Source organism: Magnolia sinica, chromosome 9 (genome assembly GCF_029962835.1).
Source record: "Magnolia sinica isolate HGM2019 chromosome 9, MsV1, whole genome shotgun sequence".
NCBI lineage: Eukaryota > Viridiplantae > Streptophyta > Magnoliopsida > Magnoliales > Magnoliaceae > Magnolia > Magnolia sinica.
Genome location: NC_080581.1, coordinates 86,869,946 through 86,883,821, shown reverse-complemented (window position 1 = coordinate 86,883,821; position 13,876 = coordinate 86,869,946). Strand labels below are relative to the sequence as shown.

Sequence of the window (13,876 nt, the reverse complement as noted above, 5' to 3'; positions counted from 1 at the left end):
CCATCCATTGTTTCATATTAGTTTAATGCATGAGCCCAGAAAATGAAATAAATTTAAATATCAGGTGGACCATATAATAGGAAACAGTGGTGTGATTGACCATTAAAAACTTTTAAGGTGGCCACAAAAGTTTTGGATGAAGTTGATATTAGTTTTTTTTTCCTCCATATGGATTTTTGTGACCATATTAACAAATTGGATAGAACACAAACATTATGATAAGCCTTATGAAGTTTTTAATGGTAGAGAAATAAACATTACAGTGTGCCTTGGGAAGTTTTTAATGGTCCAATATTAAATCACAACTATTTCTTATAGTGTGGTCCACCTTAGATTTTAATCTACTTCATTTATGAGCTCATAAGCTAAAATGACCTAGCAAAATAGATGGGAATCATGAATACATTCATCAAAGTGGGCCTCAAGGTAAGGGTTGCACCATCTTGGATGAGGCCAAGGCACATCTAATCCACTCTTCCATTTCTATCATCAACACGCGACTCAATCAAATCATGCCAAGTCAGCTCACAAGGGTGTCAATAGACAATCCACCTTCCTTCGCAACATGTCCTCCCGAGGGACTGATATACAAGAAATGTTTGCATACACCATCTTTATTTTCCTACAATTTATCATCTCAGTCTAAATATATGAGCTGTGAAAAACGTGGTTCATATTTCAAAGATCACTTGGGGCGAAATTACAACAATATACTCATTAGATAGGCTATATTGGTGACAATCTGCAGTCCATTGGCTATGGCGTTGTAACCAGTATTATGAATAGACTACTATAGCTTTCACCCTATATTATCTTTATTAGATGAAGTCATTTTGTTGAGACGTTTGTTGAAAAGGTACAGTTAACTCAAAATACAAACATCCTTCCACATTTAACCAGCGAAACTTGCCATAAATGGGTGATTAGAGCAGTCCAATCTCTGTCATTTTGGCTCATTGCTCACCAATGTAGTGACAACCAGCGAACAGTCCCAATCACCATATGTACTTGCCATGTGCAGGATATACTTCATATAACTTCTATGAAATAGGTAACATGATAGCATTTCTTGACGGAAGAAAAATTCTTTCTGAACGATAATCATATGTAAGCATTTGTGCCATGAAAAACATATTTTAAATCAAGTTCAAAGGTCGCATTAGGATGCTCATTTCAAATGAACTGCAATAATCTAACTCAATATGGAAGAAATGACCAACACATGAGTGGCGCCATTTTTAGTTCATAATTTCAAAATGACAGCTAGTTGTGAGTCCATGCATTTGAAGTTGAACAAGAAACTATTATAATCTCAATTTGGGCCTAGACATATATCAATAATGGAATGGAACTACCCTCAATTTGGTCCAAAGAATCAATCTTCTGAAAAATAAGGGGGTTCTGCTTCTAATCTAAAAAGGGTATTTTTCTAAGTTAGGCCTGAAAGATTTTTTCTATAAAAAAAAAAAAAAGACAATGGAAGAAGAACAATATAAAATTACAGGTTGGGGTAGCTTTTGATACCATGATTTAAGTTGTTGTTACTTGTTGCTAATAGAGTTTCTTCAGTTTGATCCGAAGCAAAGCCCCAATGAATCAGATCAACCATTCACCCAAAAAGGAAAATGCAACCCACACTGATTATTGGATAAGACAAAATTGACATGATTCATCGTAAGGTCGGCCAGACAATAAAAAGGCAATGTACATTACTCAAAATATTGGAAGTCATGTATATGTGTTGTAAGGTTGAAAAACCTAACAATGAAAACAACAAAGACAGCGGAAATTAGATAAGGATATTCACATAGTTCAAATAAAAATAAATTAGTAATCTAAACTAACAAATAATTAGCTAATGAAACATTAAAATCATGCATGATCATTTCAAGAACTAGTAGATTATCTGAACATTACCTATTCTTTTAAAAAATCAGAACTCCAACAAAAGAACAAAAGAGGAAAAAGGACAACAAAGCTGTGCTCTTTTGTCACATGGGTCATCGTAGCTATAAAAGAAAATGAACTAAAACTTAGAGTGAGAGTAAGTCCTTGCAAGAAATTTCTTCACAACAAGAGAATTAAGGCAAGCTTGAGGCCTAAGAATCTTTGGTTTGACAAAGGAAATTGCATAACAAAAAGAACTAAGAATGATGAAATGAAGTTTGTAGAGAATTTTCACGCTTCAATTAAAATGTTCCATAAGCAACACTTTTTATGACATTGCTAAGACTACTCTTTGTCCATGTAGGTTTTGAAGTGGCATGTGTCTAGGACTGTCCAAGTGTCTCAAAATGTCAGCTTGGCAAACCTCAGAAAGTAAGTGTCCAAGTAATAGGTCTAGCAAATGCCTAGAACATGAACTGACATCATATCCAGAAAGGGGTCGCTTGTTTGTAATATATATAACTGCAAATTTCTAATTCCTACATTGTAATGACATATAACTATTGTCTCCACTTTATGCATTCGATACTTTCATCATGGATGTCTAAGATGAGATCAAATCAACATGCAAGCTCACCTCCATAACAGAGTGGCAACTTACAGCAAAATCAAAGACTGCATAAAGTCCTCCAAGTTCTTGTAATCTTTCCTTAAAATTTCCCCCAACCCTTCTCATAATACTAGATGTATTTGAAAATTACAGGGCAATGGTTATTAGCAAAGGCAAAGAAACATGATCTACTACAAAATAGTGAAATCTAGATCTATAATGAATAATGAGTTCATAATAACAGTAACTATGTAATAGAAAACATGACCTCTGATACATTATGGATACATTATGGCGGTAAACTAAAATGAGATGAACTCGTTTGTAGGTGTCTACCAAACAGTGGCCTAAGTAGATTGGTTTCTATCAACATGGTTTACCTTTGTTTAATGGCCCAAACTTCATTTCTTTATTTCCTTCAAAACATGCAGAAACTTTTACTGAGGTTTTGACCAAAATCCAAGGCCTTGTTTGGCAGCCACTTAAAAATGACTTCCTCTCATTTTAGCTAATGGTAATTATGTATTAGAGATATGGACAGTGCTCGGTGGACCCCACAATGATGCATGTATTTTAGCCATGTGGTCCATTCACTTGGATCATTATTTTAGGGCAGGAGCCTAAAAAAGAGTCATATTTGAATCTCAAGTGGACCACACTGTAACAAAACTGTCTTTATTTCTTCTTCCTTTTGCTGGAAATCTGTGTGTATGGACTAATCAGATTTTAAGCTTAAAAAGAGAATTTGAGGTGCATACAGGACTAGCAAGCCATTTCATAAAGGTGCATACAGATTTGCGCATGGCTTGGATATATTTCATCAAGGTGCATACAGAACTAGCAAGCCTCAACGAACATCCTAGTTGAAGAGAAATTTGAGGGAATCCCCCATTAATAGTGGGACCCAGTAAAACAACAGTCTGGAGCACCAAACAGGCCCCACATGTATAGAATCGTAGGCGGTGGTGGACAATTTTATGTCCGCTGTTGTGCGGGGCCCACAAAATCCCGGCACCAATTTAAATTCAACAGCAAAGAACCCACATTATTTTTCAATCAACTTTCATTATTTGAATGTAACAATGTCATCAAATTTCGTTCTCAAACTCTCAAATTACTGAAAATAAACGAAATAAAAAAATAAAAAAATTAGTGAAGGAAAAAATCCATGGAAAAAAATAATTTCTAGACACCGTCAGCGATCAAACAGTCAATATAGAGAAATTTTCATATACAACATTGTACGAGAACTTTCACATACAATGCTTTCCTTCCATCAAACATGGCACCTGTGCAGAACATCTGAGCCATGGAAAAGGTGGGCCTCACCACAAACAACACCTGCGGAGAAAACTAGATGAATCTACTTATCAGGGGGGCCAAACCCGTACATTGAGTCAGGCCATCCTTTTTCCATTGATTTCGTCGGGTATCTCGCCTGATAAGTGGACCACGCCCCAGGTAATCTCTTCCAACGGCATGTACGGCTAAGAAATTCTATACAAATGATACATTAGCGGGAAACAAAGAGATAACATGCCATTTCATCAAACAGTCAGCCTATATCAAATCTGAAAGACATGAAAAGAGATATAAATAGAAGAAGATATCAAACCTATGGAGAGGAGCTTCATGGCGTGTGTTTCTTTAGGTAGGAGATTCACGACTGCTGCAATGGAGAGAGAGAGAGAGAGAGAGAGAGAGAGAGAGAGAGAGAGAAGAGGGCGTTCATGGCCGGTGTTTCTTCACAGCTGGTGCATTGGAGAGAGAGGGAGGAGAAAGAGAGATGGAGCAGAGATCAGGAGGGAGAGAGAGGATTAGGGAAAGAAGGGTTTAAGTGGTGCTTTCATTAGGGAACGGAGAGAGATAGAGAAGAGAGAGAGAGAGAGAGCATGAAATCCCAGGACTTTAGGCGCGGCTTTGTTTTAAGCGCGCACCCAAATTTGGGAGGTGGATTGGCTATTGGTGGTGGGTGCTCTGTGGGCCCCACCATGATGTATGTGTTTCATCCATTCCGTTCATCTATTTTTAGAGATCATTGTAGGGCTTTATACAATAAATGATAGGTATATAAGCCTCTGGTGGACCACACCACACGAAATTAATAATGGTTGGATATCCACTATTAAAATCCTCCTAAGGCCCACTGTACTGTTTATTTGAAATCTAATATGTTGATTAGGTCATAAAGACCCAGATGAAGGGAAACAATAAATATCAGCTTGATCCAAAACTTTTATGGCCCCCAAAACGTTTTTAATGGTCAACGTTCATCCAACACTTTTTCCTGTAATGCGGTCCACTTGAGACTTAGATATACCTTATTTTTTCTCTCATATCATAAAATGATCCATAAAAATAGATGGAAAGCATGGATGAAAAACATACACCATGGTGGGGCCCACATAGCACTGACCACCAGCCATTGCCTTATATATAAATATCAGGCCAACCACACCACATAAAAACAATAATAATTGATTATCCATCATTAAAACCCTCCTAAGGCCTAGTGTACTTTTTATTTGACATCCAATCAGTTGATTAGATCATACAAGCCTAGATAAAGGGGAAAAACAAAAACCATCTCAATCCAAGACTTTTATGGCCCTCGAAATGTTTTAAATGGTTGACACTTATTCAATAATGTTTCCTATTAATGTGATCCATTTCATATTGGGATATGCCTCATTTTTTGTCTCATGCCGTAGGATGATTTTTAAAAATAAATGGACAGCATGGATTAAACACATACGTCATGGTGGGGCCCACAGAGCACCAACCACAGGCCATCGGATGGTGTTAGGGGGAGCAGCCAATTTGTTTCCCTTATTTGTGGTGTGGTTCATTTAATTAATCTTTGGATATGAATAATTTTTTGGATAGCTCTCTAAAATGATCTCGATAAATGAATGAACAAGCCAATGATCTCGAATTTTTGGTAAATCCAAAACTCAAGTGGACCATGCCACACAAAACAATGTGGAATAATGATTTCCACCGTTGATACCTTCCTTGGGCGCATAGTAATGTTTATTTGACATCCAACATGTTCATAATATCAAAAAAATATGAATAAAGAGAAAACACGAGAAGATATGAATTAATGTGGGCCAACTACGATGATAGTGTAAAATATACTGTCCATCATTTTCTCCGTACTATGATGGAATGAGATCTAAAAAATGAGATAGATCCATTGTCGAAGTGGGCCATACTACGGGGAAACAGTGAAAACGGAAACGGTGAGACCCGAACTTGAATCTGAATGGACCGGAGCAGCCAAGACCACAGGTCGCAGTGGGCAGCTTCATGTAGTTTAATAGTAGTTCAGTTGGGCTCGATCAACTGGAACTGATCTGCACAACCACACAAAGATTCGAGTAGGACTCTCAGGCAGGTTGATGTTTTCATTATTCCCAATCTGACTTAACCTGACCCGAATATGCTCAACCCAAATGCAATTTAGGTTGGTATTTTCTAATCCTAACCCGAACCGAGGACCTTAACAACTTGATCCGATTAAAGGTTTGGGTCAATTGGGTTTGGTTCGATTCGAACACAAGTTGTAGCCATAAGTTTAAGAATGGAACATTGGGCTATATGGTCCGGGCTGAATTAGTTCATCTAGCCCATCCCATTGATTATTTATATGGCTGGGTTGGGTTAGGTTAGATATGGTTCAACCCTACTCATACCCATACCCATTTGGCTTACTCCAACCTTCATTAGGAACAACTTGGGTCTGTTAACCTGCTAACTGACCCAATACATTGTCACCTGTAGTTCAAAACCTGAGAACAGACTGACCGAGCCAGGGCCCTTGGACAGCCCTAATTGATGGTTATGCTTGAAACCATCCAGGTCCATTGCCAATTATGGATAGGGGCACCATGTGAATTATGGCTCGCAAACAATGGATGGTTGTTAGCAAATTGGGTCCATTTAAAGGGTTATGATCATCCGACCGGTGTGATTATTACACCATGGCTTGCTCCTAATTGTATGAATGAGTGAATGGTTAAGGTAGTGGCATCTATCCAAATGTTGTAACTTGCAAGGTCCTTGTTCTAGTGCTAAATGTGCATGTGGTGATCCAGTTTGTCCATCTAGTGGGCCATGCCAATTGGCAAAAATGTACGTAGTCATCTCATCACGAGATATTGGAAATTTCAGGAGATAGCAACTAGCAAGATATTATCATTTCCCAACTTCGGTATATTGGAAATTTCAGGAGATAGCAACTAGCAAGATATTATCATTTCCCAACTTCGGTGGGCCCTACAGGTTGGTGGCTATCTGTATCACCGTTATTTCCCATGGTGTGGCCCACCTGAGGCTTAGATCTATACCATCTTTGGCATCATGCCTAAAATTTGCTAAAAAATGAATGGATGGCTAGGATGAAACACATACATCATGGTGGGGCTTATAAAACACCGACCACTAGCTAGGTCGTCACTTGTAGTGTCAGTATCCAATCAGGCATTTTGGCTGGTGTTCCAACACCAGCCTGCTAGCCAGTGTCAATCCATTTGGACCCTATTATGATGCACGTGTTTTATTCACACCATTCGTTGATTATTTTAGCTTGTTTTAGGGCAAAATGAGGCAGATTTACATTTTAGGCTAACAACGTACTGCTAAAAACTTCCCAGGGCCTGCTATAATGTTTAATTGTCATTTAACCTAGTACTCAGGTCACACAGACTAATGGTCACTGTTTGATCCAAACACATATCACACCGTTATTTCAGGGCCTGTTGTAATGTTTTATTCACACCATCTGTCCATTATTTCAGCTTGTTTTAGGGCATGGGCTAAAAAATGAGGCAGATTTACATTTCAGGCTGACAACGTACTACCAAAAACTTCTTAGGGCCTGTTGTAATGTTTAATTGTCATTTAACCTAGTACTCAGGTCACACAGACTAATAGCCACTGTTTGATCCAAACACATATCAACTTGATTCAAAACACCTCTAATCACTACTGTTTCCTACAATGTGGTCCACTTAAGATTTAGAATGGCCTCATTTTTAGATCATGTTATAAAATGAGATGGAAAAATGAACATATCAGCTTGATTCAAAACACAGGAGAAACAGCCGACCACCACCACATAAGGGTCCAAGGCCAACCTGAGCAGCATGGGAAAATCGCCTTTTAAGGTGAAAGTTCCCACCCACATGTCTTCCCAAAACCTGATTTTATTCACCATTTCCCAAGGATAATCCAACCCTTTCCAAGAATGCCTATTTCACGGAGGAGTTCCCTTTCCACAAGGGCGAAGCTTTATAAGCTGAAGATTCCCTTGTCCGCCACCCACCTTCCAAGCACCCATATTTCCCAAGGCACCTTCCCTGTTTGGTGGATTTATTGCACTTGGATTTATCGAAAATTTGGGATCAACCCACACCGTTCATCCATCTTTTGAAGATAATTTTAGAGAATTATCCAAAAAATGAATCATATCCAAAGATTAAATGGACCACACCACAAATAAGGGGAGCAGATTGGCTACTCCCCCTGACACCATCCAATGGCTGGTGGTTGGTGCTATGTGAGCCCTGCCATGATGTATGTGTTTAATCCATGTCGTCTATCTATTTTTAACGATCATCCTACGGTATGAGACCAAAAATGAGATATATCCAAATCTTGAGTGGACCACTTTCCAGGAAATGGTGTTGAATAAGCGTTAACCATTAAAAAACATTTGGGGGTCATAAAAGTTTTGGATCAGATTGATTTTTGTTTTTCCCCTTCATCTAGCCATGTATGACCTAATCAACATATTGGATGTCAAATAAACAGTAAGTGGGCCTTAGGAGGATTTTAATGATGGATATATAATATTTTTATAATATATATATATATATATATATGTATGTATGTATGTATGTATGTATGTATGTATGTATGTATGTATGTATGGAAAAGGTTCCGTACAGTCGAGCTCATGGGAACTTCTCATACGGTTGAGCTGTGTGGGCCCCACCGTGATGGGTGTCGAACATCTACCCCACCAGTCAGATGCACCATTCCATGGTGGGCCTGGGGCTTAAAAATCAAGTCAATCCGTGACTCTTTCGGGCCACACCACATACAAAAGTTGAGAGGGGTTACCCTCCATTAAATCATTCATAATCATTTGTTAAGCCCGCTGAGATGTGGTTCACAAATCCAGACCATCCATTATGTGTGTCCCACTTGGATGAGGAGTTAGACCAAGTTTCATATGCATCAAAATTTTAGTGGGCCCCACCAAGTGCTTTTATATGTTTTAGGCATTTCTTCACATGATTTTAGATGGTATGGCCCACCTAAGTTCCGTATACGGCTGATTTTTGGGATATCCCATAATTTAAAGGGGACCCATCAAATGCACGGTGTTGATGGTCGACACGCATCACAGTGGGGCCCATTTAACTTTGATTACCTTTAAACCGTTCATACAACTCAGAGTTTGAGGAGCATCAGCGCTCTCTCGACCCTCTCAATCCCCAAATTCCTCTCCATCCTCTCTCTCTCTCTCTCTCTCTCGTGCCCTAATCCTCTCCCGAACCCCATCTCTCTCTCCCTCCCTCTCTCTCTCTCTAATCCTCTCCATCCCCTCTCTATCTCGCGTGCCCAAATGCAGTCCATCATCTCTCTCTCTCTCTCTCTCTCTCTCTCTCTCTCTCTCTCTCTCTCTGTTTGATCCAAAAAAGGGAGGGAGCCGAAACGACGCCCTCCCTGCCCATGCTCGCCCTTCTCTCTCTCTGAGCTCGGTGGAAGACTTAATCATGAATGCGAGGTATCTCCCTCTTTCAATCTCTCTCAATCTTAATGTTGATTTAGGAATTGGGGGATTTAGTAATTTGTGGATTCCCAATTTGATGTGGACCCTCATTTAGGGATTTGGATATTTTATGGCTTATAGATTTGAATGTGGACCCCGAATTGGAAATTTTTTTATATTACAAATTAGGGATTTGGGGATTTTGAATGCCGAACATGATGTTTATATGTCATCCAAACCGTTCGTAGGGTTATTACTACTCAGATAAACTGTAGGCACAAATATCCTGAAGCAAAACTTTTTAAATCCCCACAAAGTTTCCAATGGTGGGCCGTCAATCCCCATTGTAACTTCCCTGTCTCTAGCTAGGGGCAGAAGGGCCTCTGAGGGGCCACTGTGATGTGTGGGTTTTGTCCTTTTTAATTGTTTCTTTGTGCCTGCCTACTGAAATTTCGAGGAAGTATTCCTTCAGGAAGATTTATTTATTTTTTGTTCATGATCATTCAGTGGGGCAGACCTGTCCCTAAGCTTGTGACTCTGTGCGACTTTTTTTAAGAGATGCACCGAGGTATAGTTATCACTCAGTCACTTGTGTGTTGTTTAACGCAGTCTGTCTTAGCACTTGTAAGTAATGTAATTCATGACAGTCTGTCTTAGCACTTGTAAGTAATGTAATTCATGACAGTCTGTCTTAGCACTTGTAAGTAATGTAATTCAATCAAAACCATGTTTCCTTCAGCTATATTAGCATTGCAGCCACTTCCAGCTCTCATCACCTATTAAATGTCCATTCCTACTAAAGATTATATTTGTTATTTTGTTAAAATAGGGGTATTTCTCTGCATGTGTTCTGTACAAAGTAGGGATCTATTGGTCCTTGTATTTGTAGAGTAAGATTAGTTATTCTTTGTAAAGGCTTCAGATCTGGTGCTAGTTGTTTATGTTAAATTGGACACACATACAAAAGCAAACATATATATTGGCCTTCTTGATGCATAATGTTTTGCTTGGAAGTAGTTTGTAGCAATATGTTGATGGTTGCATGGGCAAACCAGTTGTTGGTGCAGACTATTTTGCCAAAAAAAATGATGAGTGGAGGCTCAATGACACCACAGTATAGACTTGGGTGGCAAACTCTGTTGAACCCTCAATTTTTATGAATCTCCCACTCATGGCATATTGCAATACGATGTGTAGGGATTAAAGGCATTGGATTGGGGATGATATTCAGTGATCCACATTGTTAATTTGACGAAAAACAATGATGAAGGTGGCTGTCTCAAAAATCTCAACATTGTAACATCGATCCTAGACTTTCAAATTAATGGCCCACATAGCAACAATTAAAGAGATGGTCCACATTCAATGGAAATATGTTAAGCAATCTAGGTGCTAGAGTACTCCAATTGGAGGGCTTTTTTTTTTTTTTTTCATACACACACACAAGTACTCACACCACAGTGGATTTTCACCATAATTGGAGGGCTTACTTATTAGATATCCTCAATTGACCGCAAGGCATATCTTGGAAATGGTTTGAATCACCAGCCAATCCCAGATCTAATGGTTATAGTCCCGCCATATCCTATTCCAAAATGTAGGGATGGATGTATTCTAGTGAATCTCTGCTCAATGTTGAAAGCACTTATCATTTTCCAAGAAGTGGGCTTTCTAAACAAACAAAGGTAGAGTGAGTAGCTGGCATAATGCCCATCTGAGTCACATATATAGTAGCAGGCAGAATGCCCATCTGCTCAATCCACAAAAAACAATCTCATAGTAGTATCTACTATCAGGATTGAATGATAAGATGCCTCGATTAATCCAATCATTTCCATCGCTTTCCAAATCTCCAATGAAATTTGCAGGGGACCAAATGCAATTCCATACCATCTAATCTCATGTTTCAAAAGACCAAATTATTATACCAACAACCTTAAGTTATGAACTACTTGAGTCCATGGTTGGGTTTAGAAAACATTTAGAATTCCTGCTTATTAATTATAAATTACAATCATTACATCAAATCAAAATTTGAAACTAATCTATTTAACCTGGGTCTTATATCTTGGACCTTTTGGTTAAACTAATTTACGCCACGTATAAATTTAAAGAGCAGGATTATTAACTATCTCACATTTTCAGAGAGGGCTTACAGTTGAAATTTGAAATATGTAAAACAATAAAATTAGAAATGATGGCCTTACAAGTGGTTGGATTTGGTCAGTACTGTCTACCTCAATAACTATTTTTTTTTTTTTTTTTTTTTTATATATATTTCAAAAGTATTGTTTATTTAGTTGAGTTCCTATTTCTTCAATAAAAAAGTGATAAACTAAAATTAGAAATTTCAAGAAAAAAAAACTTTTATAGTTTGGGTGGACTATGTTAAAGCCTAAAGGAAGCAACTGTCTCCTGCAATCATTCACACTCACAGATCTGATTTTACCAAAATGGAAGCCATTTTATTTCATCTATCCTTTTATATCGATTTCCTTCCTTTATTTTCAATTAGAATACATTGAAACCATCTCTTCTTAGTGAATTTGACATTGTATTGATTGATATGATTGCAGTCGAATCCAGTTCTTGAAGCATTTGGCAACGCTAAAATATTACAAATAACAATTCCAGGTCAGATACTGTTCCAAGCATTTATTTCTTTTTGATGTATGTTTCTCTTTGAATCCAATGAGGTGTTCAATAGATTAGTACTTAACACAATGAACTTCCCATCATTTGTATCGATTCCTGACAATTATTTTAGTTTGTAGATTCTAATATTCAAAGGAATCAATGCATTCTTTTTTAAATATGATTCAAATTTATAGCCCTGAATGTCATCTAGGTCTAATTTTAAAATTTAGCCATTGGCAGCATTTATGTAACACATGACAAGTTTTTTTTTTCAAAGCTTGAATTAAATACGAAACGTTCTAGGGTGCTATTGCGGTTTTGCTTTTCTCATAATTTTGGAAAAATGTCATTTTTAATCTGGGTGCTTTTTTTTTGGTGAGGCATTTTACAGTCACGAAGGAAGACCAGGGAGCCCAAGGAGGAGAATGTGACACTAGGACCAACTATATGAGAGGGAGAGAATGTTTTCGATGTCGCTCACATCTTTGCATCTTTTAATGATACTTTTATCGTTAAGTCCCATTTCTTTTCTTTCAGTTCCTTTTTGCTTCTCCTGACATTCTCAGAGGCCCCAATCTTTCTTTTTGTTTTTTCCTGGATTGCAGCATGTGACAGATTTATCTGGAAGAGAAACCATGGTCCGCGTTACTGGTATGAGATGCCTTTAGTTTTGAACTTTTTTTGTTAGATGCTTTTTGGAGAAGAGTTGGTGCAACATCTATGCTAATTTAAGTGAACAAGATATCCTTTTTTGCTATAAAGAATATAAAAAGAGCTGTATAAATTTACTCCCAACTTGCAGGATAAAATTCAATTTTCCATTTAGAAAAGAAAACATACAAACTGCATTTGAAATTGACTGTTCTGAAGTAGGGCTGTCGATGGGCAGGTCTTGGGCCTTGCATAATCAAAATTTTGAATAGGACCGGCCTGTCAGGCCCAGTCTAAACTATTCAAAATACAAGCTGAAGCCAACCCCAGGCCTGGCCTGTTTCCAGCACTATGCCAAAGTAGATTTTTAGGGACTGTTGGGAGCTTGTAAAATAATATGAGAGGAAGTAACATTTTCTTTTTCAAGAAAGCATTTGGAGAGAAGATACAAAAAATAATAATAAAAATAATAATAATAAAAACACTAGGTGGAGAGTTGGGAATTTTTTAGGATCTCTATGGAAACACATTCTTGGAAAATGTTTTCCACCAAAAAGTGAACTCCCAATTAGGGGAAAATGTCATTTTCATGGAAAGTATTTTCCACCCAAATACTTTACAAGCTTAAAAAACAAGCCCTTGAATTTAAATTGTAATGAGAACCATATATTATTGCATCCTTCTGCATTAACTTAAAACTTGTCCAAGAGACGCTACTTCTCTGAAGATTGCTGTAAAAATCTGAAAGCAGTGTTATTATTTGTTCCTAAAACTTAAAGTTTGATTATTGGTCATTTAATTTTCTACCATTTTGCGATTCTATTTCCAGTATTAGGACTATATCTTGGTTAATATTAATGAAGCTAAAATGATTGGTTACATCATTTTTTTTTTATATATAGGCGGGATGAAAGTCAAGGCAGACAGGGATGAGTCCTCTCCCTATGCTGCCATGCTTGCAACACAAGATGTTGCACAACGCTGCAAGGTATGCACTTCCATTTCCACTCTCACTAGTTGGTATTTAGGTGAAATTGGTAAATCATTGGTTGAGATTGCTTTCACTCTTGTGAATTGATTGAGGTCATTGGTATGCATGTACATGCATCCATTGTGCGAACTGGAAATCTTCTTCAATAGTTATTTAGGATTCATGCATGTTTTTCCATGCAATCACATCGATAACTTGTGTCCTCTTTCTTTATATTGCGATTCCAAAAGGAGTAATGCTCCGGTGCTCTTCTCTGTCCAGTTGCATTGGGACACTTAGACATTCCAACACATTTATCTAGATTGTTCATTGTGTT

General features: G+C 37.8%; 1 long non-coding RNA gene across 1 annotated transcript; it reads left to right on the top strand.

Annotated features, from left to right (window-relative positions):
• The first annotated feature begins 12,308 nt into the window (after positions 1 to 12,308).
• LOC131255955 (uncharacterized) lies at positions 12,309 to 13,577 on the top strand. Its single transcript, XR_009176532.1, has 3 exons — positions 12,309 to 12,429; positions 12,524 to 12,569; positions 13,472 to 13,577. It is a non-coding gene; the product is annotated as an uncharacterized LOC131255955 (long non-coding RNA).
• Positions 13,578 to 13,876: the final 299 nt, after the last annotated feature.